We start from the raw sequence: 15,353 nt of genomic DNA on the forward strand, positions 1-15,353 counted from the left end.
TAATCACTGACGGCACTGGGCTATCTGAAATGAGGGAGTACAAGGTACCCACAGAATCTTCTACCAGAAGCAACCTGGGACAATCTGAGAGAAAAGGCAGGATCCAAAGTTCCTAACCGCAGGTGAGCTCTGGTTCTGTCAGGTCTAGAACACAACTACTCTAAACAGTGACCTTTCTGCTAGTGTTTAACACTGAGTTTGAAAAGTGTTATGTTATTTAAAAGCTAATTCCCTTCCAGGAGCAGTCATTTCAATCACTTCAGTGGGCAAAACAATTTAAAACGACTGAGTCTTAGCTGGATGTGCTGGTGCACTCCTGCAATGCCAGCACTCTGGGAGGCTGAGGCATGAGGATATCAAGCTCATATCCAGCTGGGGCAACTTCTTGTCTCAGTGAGACCCTGTCTCAAAAGTTAAAAAGGGCCACGATGGAGCTCAGTGTGAAGGCTTTGGGTTTGATCCCCAGTACCACAAATAAGTAAAAGAAGACAACTGAGCCTCACTGTCCCCTATTATCCCAGGGTATACTCTCAGGGACCCAAGCCCCACTGCGTGGAAAGTGCTAAATTCAGGTTTATACCACCTTGCCGGTGTCAAAGAGGTAGGAGACTCGAGTATCAGAGGGAAAGAGGAAGCCAGTTACACTCAAGGCTTTTCCAAGTCTTTCATTTCACAACTTCTTCCTCCCATGCCTGCTGGTGTGCTCGCTTGCCTTGTTCTGGAGCCAAAAGACAGGTCAGTGCTGCTGCTTCTTATCCAAGTTGGCAGGGGTTATGGCAGCAGGGTGGTAACTCTGCCCGATGTTCCCAAGCTGCAGTTGGGACACATCCAACAGCAAAGTCACTCTGTAAACAGTTCTCTGTTTCTTTTTTCCTGGAGTTGGCTGGGGTATCTCAGGCCCTAGTACCACCCACTCTTTAAGACCAGCAACTTCACAGATTACCCTCTTTTCTTTTCATCTCTTTTTCCTTTTCTTTTCTTTCTTTCCTTCTCTCTCTCTCTCTCGCTCTCTCTCTCTCTCTCCCTCTCTCTCTTTTCTTTTCTGGCAGTACTAGAGATTGAACTAGGGCCTTCACACTGAGCTACATCCCCCCGCCTTTTTTGGAGAGGTCGGCAGTCCTCCTGCCTCAGCCTCCACAAGTGCTGGGATTATAAACTTGTGCCACCATGCCCAGATACATCCTATTTTAAGAGTCTTTTGCTAAGGACAAAACACCATCTATAACTCATCTATATGGTATATTATTCAATTCCAAGCCCAGGAGATTTTTTTTTATTATTCTTTGGGTTTTCTATTTTCACTGATATTTTTGTACATGAAGTTGAATATTCAAAAACCCTGTTAAGTATCTTATGTTTAGCTTCATGCCAGTGGGAGGGGGAAATAGGGGAAATAAAAAATACTGTGCTTACCAGTTACTTATTTTAAGAATTTTTCAAGCTAATTGGAGAAAACAATTATCAATGTGAAACAAAGAGAGAATAAGTCAAGACAAAATGTTTTTAAAAGTGAGAGGTAAAAATCAGACAGACATGCAGAGGTTGGGAAAAGCTTCAAGGTCTCAGCTGGAGGTAGATTTGGAACAGAGGTGGAGGGCTGGGAAGGACTCCGTGGGCGAGGGAAGGGCCAGGCTTCCACGCTGACCTTAGTGGAGATGAGAGCAGTTTGGATACAAGAAAATGGGAGAATAAAGCTGAGGTAGAAGGACAGACTAATTATCTGGCAAAGAACTGCTTGTTTTGCTATACAGTGAGTCCTAGAGATAAAAAAAAAAGAAAGAAATCTACTGAATCATGTCGCTCACCTTGCCTTCATTTTACGGATGAGAGCACAAGACAGTTTCACCACAACCAGGAACGTTAGTGTTGGAGTGGAAACTCAGTTCCAGGGCTTTTGACCCCCACAAGATAATGCTCAGGTGACACATGGCCCCTAGGGATCCGAGACACACCCACTGTACCGACCCAGAGGGCTCCAAAATAGACCTGTGATAGAGGGAGGAGGCTCAATTCGTGCACACGCATTTCTACAGTTTCCTTTCCTTGAATTGCATCCCGTGTTTCATAATGTTTCATCTCCTCTGCTCACATCCAGGATCTCCCATGACCCCACCTGGCCTCTCTGACCTCATTTCCCAACACTCCGCACTCCACAGCCTTCCTTCCTGAGGTGCCAGCTCACAATTCCCGCTTTACTCAGCTTAGGGGCCATTGTTCCTGTCATTTCTCTCTTCTCTAAGACTTTTGTTCCCCTTTCCAACCTTGACATAAACTCGGGGCTCAGGTTCTCCAGCTACCTGAAGCCTTCTCTACACTGCTACTTGATTCAGTATGATCCATTTCATTTCATAAAATGTTGTAAAGGACCTTCTGTGCATCAGGCATTCTACCAGGCCCTTGGGATTCCAAGGTAAGTAAAGCAAGCAAGGCCTGGGTGCTACACTCGAGGTGTGGAAAAGGACATGAAAGCAAATTATTATCACTCAGAATCATAAACATAGGCATGAATATTGCAGACACCGTACAATCTAGAAGGTAGAGAGGGAGGAGACCTCACTGAGAGGGTGATGTATGAGTTTAGTGAATGGAGGAATGAACATTCATCAGGAGCTAAACTGAGGGAGTGAGAAGGAAAAGGCTGTTTGCACAAAGAGAAGTCTCAGTGTAGAAATTCACAGCATCTGGAGACATAGGTTTGGTCTAGTTTTTGCAGGACCAGTTATTGGACCCAGGGCCTTCACACTAAGGACTATGTCCTCAGGCCTTCGTCACCCAGTTGCTCAAGCTGGGCTTGAACTTGCCATCCTCCTGCCTCAGCTTCCAAGGGTGCGAGGATTACAGATGTGTGCCACCATACCCAGCTGACTTTGGTTTTGGTACCTCACCCCCTCCTCCCCTCCCCCCTTCAAACACTTTAATTCCATTGTTACATTGTTACAATTCCATTTTCTCATATTTTTTCCTTTTCCTTTATTCCCCTTTCCCTATCTTTCTCACTGTCCCTACACCTTTGGTCCTTTTCTTCCTATTTGCTAATTGTCCCGTTAGGATCTTGAGTACTATTTTAGTTTTTCACAAGAGAGAAACTATTTGGTATTTGTATATGTGTGACTTATTTATTTCACTTAGGAGTATATCCTCAAATTGGGTACCTGATTTTTTTTAACCCAACAAACTTTAAGTTTTTGCACTAGGATTTGGTTTGCCTCTCAAAATATTGTGCATTAGAGGACTAGAAGGGGCAAGACAGGTGGTAAGGGACTCCTCACCAGTCTTGGGGGAGAAACTATTTGGTATTTGTATATGTGTGACTTATTTATTTCACTTAGGAGTATATCCTCAAATTGGGTACCTGATTTTTTTTAACCCAACAAACTTTAAGTTTTTGCACTAGGATTTGGTTTGCCTCTCAAAATATTGTGCATTAGAGGACTAGAAGGGGCAAGACAGGTGGTAAGGGACTCCTCACCAGTCTTGGGGGCTGGACACCTCCTGCAGTGATAACATATAAAGATATGTTCAATGGGATAATTGAAATCCAGTGTTTGGATGGATGGGTCAGAGTAATGCAAAACCCTCCTTACAGTCAAGACACTAAATTAAATCACCTAAAAGAAAGTTCTGAAGACAGACCTTGAAAAGTAGATAAAATGCTAAAGTGGAGGAGAAATCATTACATCATTAGTGGAAACAGCAAAGTTACCTGACTATGTAGATATGTTAATATTGTGTAAATTCTTCAAGGACAATTATTTTTTGAATTTCTTTCTAATAGCACAAAGTCACTAATGCAGCTTTGAGTACGCAGTGTTTGATCAATTAACAATAATATTTTTGTGTGTACCCCTACCCCAATTCTCAGATTTGTTCTTGACAGGAGCTTGTTTTTACTCCTAAATCTGCTGCTAAGAATGAAAATTTATAAGCTTTTATCAGCCCATATTTGAAATGAAGATGATGTGCATAATTGGAAGCTTATGGTTGTCTAATAAAGGACAGAAGATTCCAATTAAAGCCAAAATTCCATCTCTAAGCAGCCTTTCTTGCTGTGTGGGCATCCCAACTGCTAAGTTTGTTTAATAGATCAAATTAAATGGATGGCTGCTTTTGAAGGGCATCTTTGGGACTTGGGACTTAGCTTTGCTTTGGTACATGTTTCCATAAGCTCACTGCTGACAGAAGTATTCAGTCATATTATCTGAAAGTCAAACCGCTTTCAGATAATGGGGAAAGTGACATAAATACTTCGTGAAGGATACATACATGGTATTTATTTTTATTAATGAAAAACAAAAAGCATGGCTTTCACCAATTCTTTCTTCCTGTTCCAAATATGATCAAACTTTGAAAAACACCCTGCTCAAAAATATATTCTAAGGCTAAAAGGTAATTTTTGCTGTATAAACAAAAGTGTATATTCAGCAGTGTTCATGTTGCATTATATACGATATTTGTAACTCAGAAAATAGTGAGATATGGTTAAGCAGGAAGGAGACTCAGTTAACCATGGCGCAGTGCGTACATCAGCCATTCAGAATGCACCTTGAATGATGCACCCGGCCAGGTGGCTCATCAACCTGCACATATGTGCTGTGCTTCAGCCCTGGAGGACTGAACTGTTAAGGTACTTGTGTTTATCCGTTTCCCTTCTAGTAACAGCCACACATCTTCCTTTGGAGATCTGCCCTCCTCTAAAGAAGTAGTCATCATGGTGCTCTACCATAGGCCACAAAGCAGGGCATGTAATGCAGATGTAACCAATCAGCAAGGGAGACATTACTTGGGAAACTGACCTAGCCAATCAAAATATTCCATTTTCTTTAGACCAGTGATTGAGGAGCAAGTGTGTGACACAGTGTCAAGCCAAACAGAGCCCTCTCCAGAACTTCCCCTCTGAAGTTAACTAGAGGAGGATCTCCTCTACTTGAGAACTGCTAAACTTGAAGAAGGTGAGCCTGAGGTATCTGGAGGTGCCTGGCCCTTGTAGAGGAGAAATCCTCAGGATTGATATCTAAAAGAAACAAGTGAACCTGAGAGAGGACCAGACAAGGTTCCGACAGTTTTGCTTGAGCCTGACTTTTTTTTTTCTTTTTTGTTTTGCTTAAATCAGATTGAGTTGAATTTGTCTGTACTATTGAAATATGAATTGATTAATAATTATGCTCACATAATATAATTCTACATAATTTCCACTGCACGATAATGATGAAATCTTGAATTTAATTGAAAGCTCTAGTTTTTTTTTTGTTTTTGTTTTTGTTTTTTTGGTTTTTTTGAGACAGGGTCTCACTATGCAGTTGAGGCTGATCTGGAACTCACTATGTAGCCCAGGCTGGTCTCAAACTCACAGTGATCCTCCTGACTCAGCCTCCCAAGTGCTGGGACTACAGGCACACCACCACGCCTGGCAGAAAGTTTTACTTTATATTAGATTGTCCTAGGGCTCCAAACTAATACAGGTATATGCCCTTAATCAGAGAAATAACAAAATAAAGATGGTGCTTTAGAAAATTTTGACTGGCAGATGTGTGGAAATAATCAAAACAACATATGCTCATACATGTATTCAGGAATATATATTTTTTCCTTAAATTTCAAAGATGCCAGATGCTATTTCTTTCATGTTAGCATTACTAAAAAGAGCTATTACTGCCTGTACCTTTAAACTTTTTGGAAATTATCCTCTTCCTTTAATTATTCAGAACACTGAATCATAGATTTACCTCATTCGTTTATCCTATAAGGGTATTTAAGGAAGTTGCTAGGTGCAGGCTACTATTCTAGGCACTAGGGATAACAAGATGAATAAGACAACTTCTGTGTGCCCCCAGGAGCTCACATTCTGGTGAAAAAAAGCAGAAGTGTAAACAAACAATGACACATCAGAAGGGCTGGCAACTGGCCTCCTGCTGGAGGGCTCTTCCTCCCCTTCCTTGGAGGCCCTGTCAGCCCAGAGTGGGTGCAGTGGCCCAGGAGGCCCACACAGGCACAACTTTTCAGCAAATTCTAGGGCTCTGGGTTTCCTGGCATTTCAGGCAGATCTCAGATGTTTTACTATAGGTATGGTTTTTTTTTCTATATATATTTTATATTTTAATCCTGGGGTTTTTTTATATAAAGAACTTTCTCACTGGTTGATCAATGTAGTCTTAACTCTCTGCGCAAAGTCAGGTATGACCTTCAAGAAGCTACTTTGGCTGAGTCATACTTTGAATTGAAAATTAAATTTAAATTCTAAAAAGTTTAATTACGAACAAAATGCTTGAGAGCACAGACAGGGAGCCACCAAATTGACATTTCCAGTAACAGAGCTGCGGCAGAGAGGTCTTGAGAGTGGATTTCTTTACAGGAAATTCCTTAAGGCTGTGTCATTTTCCTCAATTCCTGACTGGAATTTCATGGTAATAAAACCCATAGCTAGAATTCACTTAGAAATTCTTGGGAGCTACAGGGCACAGAGACACTGACAATTTCTTTCATCTTTTTCTTTACTTTAGTTCCTGGATCTTTCTGTGAAAGTTCTTTGGTTTTGCTAGGTTTACTGTTATGTTTAACAAATGAGGAAAATTAAGTCTTCCATTCTTTTTCACTTTCTATTCCAACTGGCCTTTTAATTTTCCTTGTTGACTTTCTCATTAGATGTAGTCTAAGATGGTCTGTATTTAGCTCCAAAAGTAACTCTTACAAGGAGAAAAAGTATTTATTGGGTTAGATTACTTAGGATAAAGGATTTAGGCCCTGAGTTCTATATCACTTCTTCAGAAATTGCCTAGTCCAAATTTCTCATTCTCCAAATATTTAGACAGGTTAAATTACCTGCCCAATTCTCAGAGCTACTTAGCGCAGTCAAGACTGGAACCCCATTCACAGAAAGCGCTCAGCATTTCCAGTACATTTCCTAGTTCCCATAACTATTACTCTGTCTTCCTAAACCTCATGATACAACCATCCCATCACTCTGGTTTCTACTTCACAGAAAAATAAAGCTACATAGAACAAACTCCACATTCTACTTCTTTTGTTGTTTTTTTTTGGCATCAGGATCGAACTCAGGACCTCATTCTTTCAAGGCAGGTGCTGTGCCGCTGAGCTAAATCCCCAGCCCTTCCAGATTCTTCTTTTAATCTTACTCATATTTCATCTTAAAGAAAGGTTGTCACTATGTTTCAAGGGTAATCCTGGAATTGTTATCTGTGTCAAACTGAGTCCTATCTCCTCTACACCCCAAAATGTTAATTATTTCCCCTTATCTGTATGAAAATCCTTTCTCCATTTATCTCTTCATTTTAAATATCTTTTATTAGTACCTATTAATTTTTTTAAATATTAGATTTCAACGTGATATTTTCACACAGGCATATATTTTGATCATGTCATCCCCCATTACCAGTCACTTTCCTTTACCTCCCCTTCCCCTTATTCCTGTCCTCTGGTCTAATAGTCTCCCTTCTACTATCATGTCACCTTTTAAATGTTTCACCTGTTAGAGAGAAAACATGCAATATTTGCCTTTCTGAGTCTGGCTTTTTTCCCTCAACATGATAATCTTTGGTTCCATCTGTTTTCCTGCAGATAGCTGAATTCCGTTCTCCTTTCCAGCTGAATAGTACTTCATTGTGTATATATTTCTTTATCTGTTGGTGGAAGTCTATGCTGGTTCCATATCTTGGCTCTTGTGAATTGTGCCACAATTGACACAGGTATGCAGGTATCCCTACTATACTGACTAATTCCTTCAAGTGTACACAAAGGAATGGATTATACAGTAGCTCCACTTTTTGTTTTTTAAGAAAATTCCATACCGATTTCCAAGAGGCTGTACTAATTTACATTCCACCAGCAGTGTAGAAGCATTCTTCCTTCCCACACTCATCCTTCCCCATTTTCTGGGGGGTTGGGTGGACTGCTGGGCTAAGTTGCCCAGCTCAGCTTGAACTTAACGATTCTCTTACCTCAGCCTCCCAAAGTGTTAGAATTACAGGTGTACATCATGCCAAGATTTTGTTTTTTTTGTATTCTCAAAAATAGCCATTCTGACTGGGTTAAGAGGGAACCTCAGTGTAGTTTTAATTTGCATTTCTCTAGTGGCCAAAGATTTAGAGCATTTTTTCATATACATATTGGTATTCTTTTTTTTTTTTTTTTTTTTTAACTTTTTGATCATGGTCTCACTATGTAGTTCAGGCTGATCTTGAACACACTGTGTAACTCGGGCTGGCCTCAAACTCGCAGAGATCCTCCTGCCTCCGCTTCCCAAGTGCTGGGATTACAGGCGTGCACCACCATGCTGAACTTGTACTTTTTCTTTGCAAAAGTGTCTTTTCAACTTATTTGTCTGTTTATTGATTTGACTATTTGATGTTTTGGTGTTTTTATGAGTTCTTCGTACATTCTAGATATTAATTTTCAGTTGAAACAGTAACTGCCAAAGATTTTCTCCCATTCTGTAGCCTGTGATTTCTTTTGGTGTGCAGGATTTTTATCTTGTTTGTTTGTTGTTTTTTGCTTTTTGTTCTTTGAGACAGGGTCTTGCTGTGCAGTCCAGGCTAGCCTTGAACTCTGTGCAGGAAATATTTAATTTGAGGTAGTCCCATTTGTTGATTCTTGCTATTATTTCCTGCACTACTATTCAGAAAATCTTTCCCTGTACCTATGCCTACAAGCATTTTCTTCCAGCAGTTTCAGGTCTTATACCTGGTCTTTCATTTATTTTGAATTAATTTCTGTACAAGGTGAGAGTGATCTAGGTTCAGTTCTCTATATATGGATATCCAGTTTTCCCAGAACCATTTGTTAAAGAGGCTGTCTTTTTTCCTACATGTGTTTGTCGCCCCTTTGTTAAAAATCAGATAGCTACAAACGCCCATTAACTGATGAATGGATAAAGATGTGTTTTTTTAATGCAATAGAGTAATACTTTGTCATAAAGAAGAATGAGTTGCAGACATTTACAGCTAAATGGATGGACCCTGAGACCATACTCTTAAGTGAAATGAACTGAACACATGTGTTTAAATACTTCATTGTTCCTCTGGTGTGAGAAACCAAAAGTAGAAATAAGATCTCAAATATATAATAGATATTTGGAAATGGGAAAGAAATGTTCAAATGGGAAGATAAACAAGGGAGAAGGGAGGAAGGAAGGAAGGAAGGAAGGAAGGAAGGAAGGAAGGACAAGAATAAAGTGAAAATGGAAAAAATGGAAACAACGCTTTTTTACATAGGGGTGGGAGGGGACTTGAGAAAGGAATGGGATAAAATTAAAATCTATTTTATAAAAATCAGATGGCTATAGTTTCATGGGTTTGCTTCTGTATATTCTATTACTCTCATCTGTCTATTTTTATGCCACCACCATGCTATTTCGTTACTAAAGCTTTGCTGCATAATTTAAAACCATGTATGGTAAAGCTTCCAGCTTTGTTTTTTGTTTTTTTGTTCAGGACTACTTTGTTCTGGGTCTTTTGTGTTTCATATGAATTGTAGGATTCCTTTTTAGTTTTGTGAAGAATTGCATTGAAATTTTTATGGGAATTGCTTAAATCTGTAGATCATGTTTGACAGTCTGGCCTTTTTTACAATGTTAATTCTGTCAATCCATAAACATAGCGGGGACTTTCCATCTTCCATTGTCTTCATTTCTTTCTTTGGTGTTCTGTAACTTCCACTGCAGAGGTCTCTCACATCCATGTTTAGATTGATCCTTGGGCATTTTTTAAAGCTGCTGTGAATGGAATTGTTCTCTTGATTTCTTTCTCAGATAGCTCATTATTATTGTATAGAAAAGCTACTGATTTTTAAAATATATCCACTTCTTCCATTCAACACATGTTCTTGTATACTTATTTATAGTAACTTCATTCTTCATCCAGAAACATTCTTTCTTTTCATGATAGCCATACTTAAGTTTACACATTCTCAACTCCAATTTATTTCCTTGACTTCAAAGCCATCACTGTTCAGCTGAAAATGTTTGGACTAAGACTACCTGTGCTTTTAAGGACTTTTTCAATGTTCTCTTTTAGAGACATCCCTTCTCTTTTGGCTTCTTCATTCTTCTCTTACAATTGGGTTTACCTCCTGACTTTTCTCTCCCTTTATTCATTCCTTAGTTACTGATTCTTCACAGGATTCTGTTCTTAGCATCCTTTCCTTCTCATTCTTTAATATGATGACTGAAACCTTCTTTGTCATGGCCCAACACACAGCAACACTTGACCTGATTTTGTCACTTACACATTAAGCCTGGCTCTGTGATCCTTGGCACCAGGGAGACGATGCACAGCAGTACAGATGCAGATACCAGAGTAGTTGGCAGCACGCACCCATAAAGGTAGTCATCCAGATAACCCAGATAATGGTTGAAATGAATATAAGAATGAATACAAAAATTAATTCAAGAAACACACAGACCTCTGAAGAATCCCAGGGACCTGGGGACCCTGACTTTGTGAATCCCAGCAAAAACCACTATCCTGAGGCTGTGCCCTGTATTTCCAACTGCCTACTAAAAATGTCTCTACTTATGTGACATCTCAGATGCAACATGTCCAAACTGAACTTGTTGTTGTTCCCCACGCACACACCCACCCTAACCTCTGCTCCCAGTCTTAGCCAGTGACATCATCGTCCACCCGAATACCTGAGCCAAAAGCTCCAGTCTCATTCTAGAGTCCTCCCTCTGCTTCACTTCACCTCTTATACCCAAGTCGTCTCAGTTCTGCTTCCTAAACTTTTTTCAAGTCAACAGTAACTTTTCCTTTGACCCAGAAATCCTGTTCAGAAACTGCCTCAAGGAAATAATCTAAATAGTGATGGAACAACAAAAAAACAAAAAGCCAAGATGTTGATACCACTATTACACTTCACAAAGGAAAACAGAAATGTGGCCATTTTAGAGTAGGAGAAAAGTTAAATAGGTACAGGTTATCCTTGTTCCAAAGCCATGTGAAATTGAGTTTTAGGAAGACTAAATAGGAGAAATTTTAACTGTCCAGTACAAAACATCTTATAAATACTAGTTAAGTTTTTAGGGGAAATTTTAGATACATCAAGAGAGCAAGAGGAATCCTCTGGAGCCAGGATGAAGAACATGAAAGAAGGGAGAGCATAAATATAGAGTGATGTGTGTCCCAAAGCCAGCCCTGCCTAGTACCTCTGTCAGCCTGTAGTGGCCTGGCCTAGAGCTTTTGTCTGAAGGGCCACTGAAGCCTGGTGTGGTGGCACATGCCTATAATTCTAGCACTTGGGAGGCTGAGACAGGAGGATCATTGCAAGTTCCAGGCTAGCCTGTGCTACACACAGTGAGTTCAAGCCCAGTACACTACATATGGAGATTCTTCTCAAAAAAACCAAAAAAATAAAATGAAGTAAGATAAAGGGCATTGAACATAGTAGAGCGCCTAGCCCAAGAAAGGAAAGATATCACTAGGCTTGTATAAAGGAAATAACCTCAAAAAAGTAGTGTCCTCAGTGAGTAAACTAGATAACAGTCTATCCACAAAAGAAGATGGGGAGAAAAATTGCCTATCTCAGTCTTGGCTACCAGTGGAAGCCAAAAAATAATTTGTTGTTGATAATTCAAAACTACAAGCCTACCCTCAGGTTAGTGATAGAATTTCCAAAAGCTGAATGGTCCTAAAAAAATATAAGCAAATATTTTCATTTAAATTAAGCTTAGCAGGACAGCATTCTAAGCATTTATCACACACTGAAACAAACCTCACAAAGAAATTCAATTTCAATTTAGACTTCAAAAAAATTCCACTTCTAAAATTTCAAGAAATATAAGCTAATAATAAAAATAATGAGATTTGAAGGAATAACTTATTGTGAATAATTGTCAGCCTAAATATTTGCAAAATCAAATTGTTTTTAGCTTTTGTAGCTTCACACATAAAAATTATCGATGCAGAATGTGAGGTAAACATGTTTAAAATATGTAGGGTGAATTTTTGGGGAGACAAGATCTTTCTAAACTCTGGCTGGCCTTGAATTCAATGCAGAACTCCTGACTTGGCCTCCCAACTGTTGGGATTACAGGTGTGTGCCATTACTAAAGTATGTTTCAAAATATAGTCAAGGTGCCAAGTCTATAAAAATGAGAAAAGTTGTAAAGGAATCAATAAGAACTTTTAGAACTGCAAAATAGTTATTGAAATTTAAAAGAAAACCACACAGTGTTGTGATTTAAAGAGATTAGCCAGAGCTGAAGAAACAAACTAAAAGACAGATCTGAACACAGCACAGAAGGCAGAGAGACATAATGTATGTAATAGAGTCAAACAAACAGGAAAAATGAGAGTGTAAAGGTCTAACAATAATACTTGCTGCAGGGAAAGAAAATGGGTAAGAAAATGAAGGTGGGATATTCATAATTACAAATTGATGAAACATATGAATCTTTGGATTCAAGAAGACCAACACGTTAGATACACAATAAATAAAACAGAAATCTAGACGTAGATCGTCACTTAAACACTGGAACATACCCAAGACAAAACAAGATTGCAGAGCAGCCAGGAACAGAGTGATCTTCAGCAGGGGGCAGAGGCTGTTCTAACTTCTCAACTGTAGCAAGCAGCCAGAATATTAAAATGTCAGCTGAGAATTGTACACTCAGTGGAAATGTATTTGAAGAATAATAACAAAAAATAAATAACCATATTTCCAGATAAGAAACACCTTAGAAGACTCATTACCAGTAGACTGGTACTGAGGGAATTCTCCACATGTGTCTTAGAAGGAAGGAAGAGAGGCTGTGGTGGACAGGGAGAGTGACCTCAGTGCTAAATAGTCTGATGTTTCTACACAAGTGTTCACTGTATCCAACTATATTAGTAATGCCTGATTTGTTAATAAGAGAAAGAATACAGTTGTTTATAATGTAAGAGGAAGGTTAGCAAAGTGAAAATATCCTAAAACCTCTTAAGTAAAATAGGTCTGTTGAATACTTGGGGCTATTACTGAAAGAATAAAAATAGGATAATTAGGCAAGAGGAAGGGAATAAAGGAGAGGGGCTGAAGGGCAGGGAATAGGGGAGATGGATATGATCAAAACATAAGCATTGAAACTCCAAAAAATGTGAAGCTGAGAGGGGGTGAGGCATGTGATGAAGAGTGATCAAGGTATGTTGTGTGCATATATGAATCTGCCGAATGAAACCCAATAATCTGTACAGCCAATATGTACTGATAAAAAATATGAAGGGACAGGGACAAGAACAACAACAACAAAAATAATAGGATAATGTAGTCACCTGGCCATTCACTGCCTGGTGAACATTTTCCTCCTGCTCTCCTGCAATGCATTTGTTAAAAATAAAGATTTAGAAAGAAGGAGAAATAGGATATGTGCTATAACTGCCAAAGTAAAAGAGGAAAAAAGTAAAATGAGGAAGACAAATATTCAGTCCAGCTAAAAAAAGTGGGGAGTGGGTCACAAAGGAAAAGAAATGCATTTTATAAGCTGCAGAGAAAACTGCTATCAATCATAGTCCCCAAAGAAGCACATGGTACACTCAAGGTATTTTGCTGAAAAGAGTACAATGAAAGAAATGTTTACTGGGCTATGGGCAGCACCAAGGGACCAACAAAGGAGAATGAATACTGAACTGAGTAATGGAAGTAAGGGAAAACATATTCACAAGGGCTGGGGATGTAGCTCCATGGCAGAGGGCACGCCTAGCACGCAAAGCTCCTGGGTTCATTCCCAGCACTGAAAGAAAACACAAACAAACAAAAAACCCACACATACTCATTCACAACTATGCATTGTGTGATACTTAATTGCAACATGTATGGAAGGAAAAGCAATATTGAGACAACTGAAGAAGAATGATAATTGACTGCACACTACATAGTGTATTGTACTGATACAAAGGCCTATGATGAGAAAGTGGTACAGTTATGTTTTCTTAAGAGACATTATTCAAGTGTGGAGGGAGGAAGTATATGATGCATGCAATGTACTTTCAAATGGTTCATGGAAAATGGTATATAGTAACATCAGCTGAGAAGGTTCATTCAGTGACTCAAGGCCCTCTCAATATAAAAAAACAACCACAAATTGGGAAAAATTGTCAGAATTGACTTAAAACTGTAAAATAGTCAAAGACTTACAGCAACTAAGTGAACATAAAATCAAGAAAAAGACAATTTAAACACAGGAAAACTTTACGGTATTTTTACTTGTTCTCTCCCGTCCCAGGCATGGTGGTGGTCTCAAAGATAGCAGCCATGTTCTCAGCTGCTGGAGCCTGGGTCCAGAGGAAAAGAGAAGATCTTATTCATAGTGAATTGGTTTACCTCTGCTCAGCTGACTGAAGGACTGGGACTTACTCATAGCAGAAAACTGTCTGTGCCAAAGTCCTTCACTGGAAACATTAGGTCAGTTAACAGAGATGAAAGATTAAAACTGATGCAATAACAAAACAAAGAAGCAGATATGCCAAACACCTAGAAATAAAAGTTAAAAAATATTCTTTGAGAAATCAGATTGTTCAAAAGTGCCCACAAATTCTTGGGAACTTAGAAGTCAGTTGCATGCTAGAAAAGACCAGGAAGACACTAAGCTTCCCTTTTTTGACTGAGTTCCAGGCTCGATGCAAGAAGGAAACAAAGGCTAAGGCAGAGCTGTGTGTGGCTGGCTAGACACTGAAGAGCCATCTGCAAAGACCTAAAGAAGTTGTCCTCTTCTTTTCCCCTCACCCTTACTTTTTAAAATCTTTTCTTCTTTTCTTTTCTTTTTCCTGTATGTCAACCAAGAATCCTTTAACTGTGAAACTGCCTGTCAAAAATTAAGACAATATTAAGATGTTTCCAGATAAGCAAATGCTAGGAGACTCTGTTGCTAGTAAAGATACGATTAAAAAAAAAACAACTTTGGTATCATGTCGCGAGCCGGCGATGCAGAGCACTGTCCAGCAGTGCCTCAAACCTGAAAGAGCAGCGGGGTGGAGATGGGGCAGAGAGAAAGGAAGGACACCAAGACAAGAGTCTGATCAAGGCGACGTTTATTGCCGGCAAGCGTCGGCCTTTTAAAGCAAAAAAACCACAAACTATTATGGGATGGGGTTACCATAGTAAATGAAAGTTCACACAGGAAAAGAGCAAACAGGCTCAACAAAAACAACCCACCGTGGGTAGTAGTAACCCGGACAACCACACATCTAAAGGTCAGAGACAAGAAACTGTAACTTTTAGGAATTCCACAACACCACCGGCTAAACTGGAGAAACATAACACATATGGAGTTATTAAAGTTTACAATACTTACAACCAATACTCAGGATCCCCACAGTATCAAATCAAAGGAATGGCGCTAGACAGTAACTGAAAGACATATAAAGAAA

General features: G+C 39.4%; 1 long non-coding RNA gene across 1 annotated transcript; it reads left to right on the forward strand.

Moving 5' to 3' along the window:
* The first annotated feature begins 2,222 nt into the window (after positions 1 to 2,222).
* LOC104874246 lies at positions 2,223 to 14,703 on the forward strand. Its single transcript, XR_783700.2, has 3 exons — positions 2,223 to 2,410; positions 4,825 to 4,949; positions 14,210 to 14,703. It is a non-coding gene; the product is annotated as an uncharacterized LOC104874246 (long non-coding RNA).
* Positions 14,704 to 15,353: the final 650 nt, after the last annotated feature.

The sequence above is a fragment of the Fukomys damarensis genome, unplaced genomic scaffold (genome assembly GCF_012274545.1).
Source record: "Fukomys damarensis isolate Sample0158 unplaced genomic scaffold, DMR_v1.0_HiC HiC_scaffold_25, whole genome shotgun sequence".
Classification (NCBI taxonomy): domain Eukaryota; kingdom Metazoa; phylum Chordata; class Mammalia; order Rodentia; family Bathyergidae; genus Fukomys; species Fukomys damarensis.